Genomic DNA, 8,051 nt, shown 5'->3' with positions numbered 1-8,051 from the left:
TTTCTCTCTATCCATCAGCCCCTTCCTTTCTTCACTTCTTTCCCTTCTCAGCTTAGAGCCCATGGTTTATAAACTGTGAGATATTCTCATAATGGACCATCATTCGCTGTTTTTGTTGCTCAGTTGCTGTCGCATCTGACTCTTTGCGACCCCATGGACTGCAGCACGCCAGGCTCTTCTGCCTTCCACTGTCTCTGGGAATTTGCTTAAATCCATGTCCATTGAGTCGGTGGTGCTATGGACTATCATAGAGCAGGTTAAATAAATGAGCCACAGCAAAGTAAAATAACATGAATAAATCTTAGCAATATACAATTAGATAAAAAATGTACATCCTCGAAGATTGTGGGGGAAAATGGTATTCTTTTAATTAGGTTATAAACAATTAATATAAAATACATAAATTTTGGAAATATACATAGGTACCATAAAACTACACGAAAAGGATGCCAAGGGCATGTGGTACATAGACTTGAAGATGGTAGTTACTGCGGATGAGGGAGGCAGGGGATGCGATAGGAGGAGGAATCATAGGGAAAGATGTGGGTCATTGTCAAGGCTCCGGTTTGGCTGGTGGTTTTGCAGGTGCCTATCACATCACTACAAACAACTAATTAAATAAAAATAAAGAATTCATCGATCAACGATGAGTGAATCAGGGAACAAATGATATGCGGAGGAGTCCAACAAATACAAAATTTCATGGGTTATAACAGCATCACTCCCTTGCAACTATATTGAGTCTCCCTCATCTTCCCACCACTAAATTCACAAATATTCCTATGTTTGCATTATCACAATGGAAGACAGATCCAAGTTTATTCAGAGAAAGGAAGATTCTATCTCTTGTTTCCTGAATCCCATTCCTTCTCATCTTCTCAAGGACCTTGTTCCTTCGGTTATCTGCCCACTCTTTCCTCATCAATCCCTCCCTCTTTAATGGGTTATTTTCATGAGCACACAACATGCTCTAGTCTCTCTCAACTTAAAAACAGATAAACTGGGGATTCCCTGGCGGTCCAGTGGTTAGGATCCGTTCTTTCACTGCTGTGGCCCGGGTTCAATCTCTGGTCAGGGAACTGAGATCCTGCAAGTCATGAGGCATAGCTGGGAAAAAAAAAAGGAAAAACAGATAAACTCTCTGATTAGTTAGGATAACGCTAGGCTGCTGTAACACAGAAACCCCAAGAGTAGAAATCAAAAGTAGAAGTTTGACTCTTGCCTGTAAAGCCTGGGAAGGCAATTTAGGAGTAATATGGTAGCTTCTTCCATCTGCTGGTTTGCCATCTTTCACTTGCAGCTTCTCTCTGAGATTTATGCCCCAGCCCTTGCCAGCACTTCATTCTCCCAGCCAGATAAAAAGGGGAAAAGAGGAAGAAGGTATGCCTACTTCCTTTGAAGGGCACTGCCTGCCAGCTGCATACATTGTAACTACTCACATGATGTTGCTCTCAGGGGTGGTCAAAACACACACCTAGTTGCAAAGGAACTTAGGAAATACATTCTTTGCTTGGGCAGCAAAGTGTCAGATTCCATCCCTATTGAAGAAGAGGAGAATGGCTGTCCAGGGAAGGCTAGTGATCTCTGCCATAGTCTGTACCTCTGACGACCTAAATAAACGCACATTCTTCTCATACTTGCAACATACTCATCCCCTTCTCAAGCCTAAACACACAAGGTTTCATCCATCAGTGCAAGCAGCTCCAAGCCCAGGTGTTCCTGACAATTGTCAGACCTTTATATGAAGTTCACATATAGGTCTGGGGACATAAAAACTGAAAAATAAGTTATTTGCCCCCTAATCTTTACCAACCAGCAACACATACACATATACAATAGGAATGGGATGTGTTGTGCTGTACTTAGTCGCTCAGTCGCGTCAGACTCTTTGCGACCCCATGGTCTGTAGCCCGCCAGGCTCCTCTGTCCATGGGGATTCTCCAGGCAAGAATACTGGCGTGGGTTGCTGTGCCCTCCTCCAGGGAATCTTCTCCAGGTCTCCCGCATGCCAGGCGGATTCTTTATTGTTTGAGCCATCAGGGAGGCCCATGAATACTAGAGTGGGTAGCCTATCCCTTCTCCAGGGGATCTTCCCAACCCAGTAATCGAACTGGGTCTCCTGCATTGCAGGCAGACTCTTTACCAGCTGAGCTACTGGGGAAGCCCAGGAATGGGATATACACAGTTAAATTTGCCATTTGAATGAGAGAAACACAGAAAACGCAGAGCAGGACTATAGCAGTTAGCAGATGCAGATCTAACTGGGCAAGAATTCCAAAGGTTCCCTTCCTCAGAGAGGAGAATGTTCTAAAAACCTCAGACTCTTGGCTCCACCCTCTGGGCCATCTTTCTTTGTCTACAAGGCTCCTCCGGGGCCATATCTGAAGAGGGCATTGGAGGATATAACCTTTTGGGTTTTTCACAGCCTGTTACCCACTGCTGCAGGTTTGGGAACTCACAGCTTGCTTTACAAGTTGAGCCATCCTAGAGTTTGTACTGGCCAGCCCTGTAGGCTTTTGCCAATTAATTTCCCTCAGAAACTTAGCATAATGTACAAAAATTAAATATAAAAAATAATCCAATTGCAATCATATAGAAAAGGATTAAATAGGAATAAATCCAACAACAGAAGTTCCCGGGTTGTACATTGAAAACTATAAAACATCATTAAAAAAAATTAAAGAATAACTAAATAAGTGGAAATCATCCCATGTCTGTGGATTGGAATATTTAATATTGTTCAGATGGTAATACTCTCCCAAATGGCCTTACAGATTCAATGAAATCCCTGTTAAAATTTCAACTGCTTTTTTCTTTTTTTGCAGAAATGGAAAATGTATTTTAAGACGCATACAAAATTGCAAGGGACCCAGAGTAGCCAAGACAGCCTTGAAAAAGAAGAACAAAGTTGGAAAACTCATACCACCTTATTTCACAACTTACTGCAAAACTATAGTAATTAACACAGTATGGTACTGGGATAGGGACTGACATAAACCAGTGGAACAGAATCAAGACTCTGGACTAGGAGACTTTTACAGATGGTGAAAAAGGAGGTTCTTTTGGAGGTAATGAAAGTGTTCTAGGATGAGGTTGTGGTGACAGTTGTACAACTCCATGAATACACTAAAAACCACAGAATTGTCTACTTTTAAAGGGTGAGTTTTATCATATATGAATTATACCTCATAAAACTATTTTAAAAAAAACCAGCATAATTAGAGTCTATTTATTTCTAATCTGTCTCATAAGCAAGTAGCCCAGTGAAAAAAGCTGTGTAGACATAATTCTTAAGCCGGAAGACACACGTGTGCATATTTATTTCCCAGCCTCTATCCTCTGTCTGTTTCACCCTCTCTTATTTGTTTATTTTTGGCTGTGTTGGCTCTTTGTTGCCCACGGGCTTTCTCTACTTGTGATGTGTGGGTTTCTCGTTGCAGTGGCTTCCCTTGTTACGGAGCAGGGGCTCTAGGGTGAACGGGTTTCGGTAGCTGTGGTACAATGACGGTACGTGGGACCCTCCTGAACCAGGGACTGAGCCCATCTTCCCTATATTGGTGGGAAGCCTTCAAACCACTGGACCACCAGGGAAGTCCTTCCTACCTTCTCTTAACTTCACAATATTTCATGCGGTTACTTAACCTGGCAGGTCTGGGTGGAAAGGCAACACCCTTAATCTGCTCTGGGCTGTTGAACTGACTCCCACTGTCTGGCAGGCTGTTCTTAATGGGAACTGATTGGGAATGGCTTGGGCCACAGTCTTATCTCCTGGGAAAGCTGCCTCTTCAGGGCCCCTTCACATCACTTCCTCAGTTTGGGGTACACAAGCAGTTGACTTTCTCAGCATGCGGAGGTTCCAAACACTAGATTATTCTTAGTCAACTTATGATACTGGCCCCAGACACGAAGAATCTCCATAAACAGGGCTCTGTTTATTTTCACCTCTGCTTGCAAACTGCTGTCTCTGCTGAGTTTCTCTCTCTTCCAGGACCTTGCTTAATGTGGGGAGAACACTATACCCACCAACATTTGCACCTTTTCTAACCACTTCCTCCAGAACTAGAGGCTCAGTAGGCATGTGAACTGTCTTCCAAGATATCAGAGGAGATACTGTTACCAACTGTTTTGCATAGCACGGGTCACCAGCCTTCCAACCTGATATACCTGCTCACTGTCTGACAATGGCACAATGCCTCATATTTAAATTTTTGCCACATCTAACATTCTGCTTCTGGATATCAAATTCTATGTTAATCAGAGTATGGTTTAGACTGCTGTAACAAAGACCTCAAACTACATTAGCTTAAACAAAATAGAAGGTCGGTTTTTCTTTTTTTTTTTGCTTGTTTTTCTATCACATACCTTGATGGTTCAGGGCCGATACTGGGGTTTAGTGGTTTTCGAGAACTCAAGTTTCTTGTACCTTTTTACTTCACTATTTGCAACATGCTGCTTCCAGAACACAGTCTAAGACAGCTTCTGTCAGGGGTTGGATTACTCGGGAAACGAGCTCTGAGATAGATGTGCAGCCAGATGTCCTATTGGGGAGTGGACTCTCATTGTGGGTGGCGGCAGAGGGGTGGTGGTGATGCAGGTAAAACAGGGCAAAGGGCAGAGCCGAACTATGATGCAGTCATAACAGAGGACTCAGCCAGTCCCGGAGGAGCCCGGGAGCTGGGGTGACCTTCAAAGTTATCTCAATTAAGGCGAGGAGCTGGGCTTGTTACTTCACTAGTTATTGGATATAGGCCCCCTTTAACACCCCCCAGGAAGGAAACATAAAAAGCCGTTTCTGGGGGCAGATTCAGTTGAACTGTGAGTGAACAATACTCTCGGCAGATGGTGGAAGGGAGCTTCGGTTTTACATGGGGCATCAGGCAGTGTCTACTGGAGTCCAGGGCTACCACGTCCATGAGAGCTACTCCTGCAGTTCTCACCATCCAGTGGGAAATGGAAAGCCCCCACAGGACCTCCACCCACACCCCTTTAACCTGATCTAGTCCCACAGTCGCACCTACCTGGAGGGTAGAAACTTGAGAAAGAAAGCAAAGGTGAATGTTGGAGTCCCGTGTCCTTTGATTCCGTCACGTCCATCTCTAGCCAAGGTCTCATTTGTCTGTCCCTCCTCAGAACCTGACTTCCTCCACGCCTGCATGTCTTTGTTCCAGAAGGCCCACCTGACACCTCTAGGATGTGGTGTTAGCTTTATTGGATTGTCTCTTTCAGTCACATGGAGAAGTATTCAAACTAGCTCCTAGGGGGAAAAAGATTTTCTGAGGTCAGGTATTGGATCAAAGAGAGGATCTAGCTTCAGGTAGGGATGGACCCAGAGGTTCAAATGGTGTTGCCAGAGCTTAGTCTGTCTCCATTTCCTGATCAGAGTTTCCTCTGTGTGGGTTTTATTCTCTGGCTGAACAATGCCACTGGCAGCACTAGCTGTACCTTTCCTTATAGCTTGCAAACTCAGAGAAGAGCGCAGTCCTCCCTTCCTCAGTGTCCCCCACGTGTGCTTGCCCCAACAACCATCTCCGTGTCCAGGGTGAGTGCTCTGATTGGGCAGCCCGAACCACGCCCTTCTGTGTCTCTGTATGCTTGTGGAAGTGAGGCTGTGAATGTGACAACTCAACCAGAAACACTTGCTGGAGTAGGGGGATAGGCAGGAGGCTTTCACTGCAGCAAAGGCGGGTAGGGATGCCAATGCTGTCATCTCCTGGGCATCTCAAGCTTAACATGCCTACAGCTGAACTCTTGGTTCCCCTCCCAGCCCCAAATATGTGCTATCCCACTTTTCCCATATTGTAAATGGCATCTCTGTCAATCTAGCAGCTTGAGCTAGAGAACTAGGAGCCATGCTTATACCTTCTTCCCATGTCACCCTGCATCCGAGCCCCCAACAGACCGATTCTACCGCCCTGATGCTCTTGAATTGGTCCTTCCCTCCATTTTTTCCATCGCCAGCATGATACCAGGCCTTCATCACCTCTTCCTGTGTTATTCTGATGGGCTCCCCTGTCTCTGCGTGCTCACTTTCTCTTATTGTTGGTTGTTAATGGCAAACAGAGCCATCCTCTCAAAACCTGCAAACGAAACTTAATACGACGTGGTGACGAGGGGTCTACTGGAAACAAATGGTCCCAGTGCAAAGAAACCAGTTCTTCTTTTGCACTGGGGAAGTCCCAGATGAGACCTCACTGTCACTCATCACAGCACTTGCCACCTGGAGACTTGTTCGGTATCCATTTTTCTCTCCCGAACAGGAAGTTTGGGGAGGGCCAGGGTCTTTTCAGTCCCATAGTGCACTGTGTCCCAGGCACTGTTCCAAGCTCACAGCCCAGGGGGGAGGGGGTGCCTGGTGAGCCAGGATGGTGTTTTTGGGGTGAGTGGGAGGGGTCCTTAGAGTTAACTGCTCCCCCCACCACATCTTAGAGCTTTCGGAGAGGTCAGAGTCTTGGGAACAGCTGAGTTGCCCTCCAAGCTCCTTCTGTGGCAGAAGACCCAGACAGAAGGAAGAAAATGGAAAGAGAGGCTGGCCCTATGGAGGGGGAGAGCCCAAGAAAGAAGGCAGGATAAAGCTGAAGATAACAAGGGCAAGCAGAATGAGAGAGGTGGAGGAGTGCAGAGAAAGGGAGACTAAGAACAGCACGCAGTAGGCTGGAGGTGAGGGGATGCACAGGAAAGAGAAAACATTCTTTGTGACTGGACTGGAGTAGGGGGGTCCCCCAGCACACTGATTCTGAGGTGTGGGAAGCTGAGACCGCCTGCCTTGTGCTGTGGTTTTCCTAGTCAGTCCAAGACCCCTGGGAGAAGAGTGGAGGACACCCAGCCAGAGGCTCCCCAGACAGGAGAGCCACGGTACATGGTGACAATCCCCAGAACTCTCACTGGGGTACAATGTACAGCAGTGGCCCAAGCCCAGCAATGCTCTATCAGGACATGCAATTACAGGGCTTGGGTTACACCCCCAACGCTGGCAAGCGCTCCGCGGCAGGAGATAAGAAGGTGGCATCCGGAAGGGCTGTGTGTGTGCTGAATTGCAGGCTCACAGCACACCCCCAAGGCCGGCTCACAAGGCCTCCATTGTTGGGGGCTGGCTCTCAGCCCATCGCCAGCCAGATAGGAGCTGCTGTTCTAACAAGGCAAGAAAAGCACACCCCAAGTTTGTCCAGATGCCGTTACCCCATCCTTATCAGGTGGAGGGAAGGGAGTTAGCAAAGCTAATGTTGATTCAGAGAGAAAAAGGAAGGGCCATATTAACAATCATGGCACAAGTGAATTCTGGCAGCAGGGGCAAGGATCATGAGTGCTAGTCTGGGGGGTTTATAATGAGCAGCTGGAGGCAGGGGTGGGAGTGTCCAGTGGGCAGGGGAGGAAGTCCTGCAGTGTGCCCAGCCCTGTGCTGGGGACAGAAGCTAAGCAGGTATGTTCTGTTGCTTAGGACTTGATGTCTAGTTAGGAAAACAGGGTTCATTTCTTCACCCAAGATAATCAAGGGTTCAGCATGTGCACGTTCTGTTTGTAGGTGCTGTGGGTTCCCAGGCTGGTGTTCTAGAGGAATGTACCCAAAAATAAAGTGGCCTGAGGACTCGCGCTTAGGGGAGCATGGGGAGCATGTGAGCAGGTCAGACAGAGGGAAAGGGGCTCTGAGTCGGCAGCTCAGGAAAGGGACCGAGGGCTGGGCCTGGGCTGGGGGCTGAGGGAGCAGAGGAGATTGTTGCCAGGAGGCCTGGTGTGAACCCCACTTCCTTCCTCTGCTGCCTGATTCTAGGCAGGGAAACTTGTCTCAGTGAATCAGTTTCTTCTTCTGTAAAATGGGGACAAGAGAAACTACCCAAAGGAATTAATACTGAGATTGGAAAGAGAACACAGGTAAGCACAGTGGTAAATCACGGCAGGCTCTTGGTCATTCAGATTCATAAAGGTGAGAGAGACACGGCCACCAACTGCAGGGGGCTGACCGTCAAAAAGGGAGGTGAGACGGGGGAAGAGGGGGTGGACCCAGGCCAGCGTGCTGGGCTAGAACTGGGTTAGCTGGTGAGGAGTGGGCAAGGGAG

General features: G+C 47.2%; 1 long non-coding RNA gene across 1 annotated transcript; it reads right to left on the bottom strand.

Moving 5' to 3' along the window:
* Positions 1-343: 343 nt before the first annotated feature.
* On the bottom strand, positions 344-6,156 carry LOC133256937 (uncharacterized). The gene is made up of 2 exons (XR_009739344.1): positions 5,019-6,156; positions 344-1,107 (listed from the first exon to the last, which is right to left on the bottom strand). It is a non-coding gene; the product is annotated as an uncharacterized LOC133256937 (long non-coding RNA).
* Between the last annotated feature and the right edge of the window lie 1,895 nt (positions 6,157-8,051).

The sequence above is a fragment of the Bos javanicus genome, chromosome 11, assembly GCF_032452875.1.
Source record: "Bos javanicus breed banteng chromosome 11, ARS-OSU_banteng_1.0, whole genome shotgun sequence".
NCBI lineage: Eukaryota > Metazoa > Chordata > Mammalia > Artiodactyla > Bovidae > Bos > Bos javanicus.
This window is presented reverse-complemented; position numbering and strand designations above follow the sequence as displayed.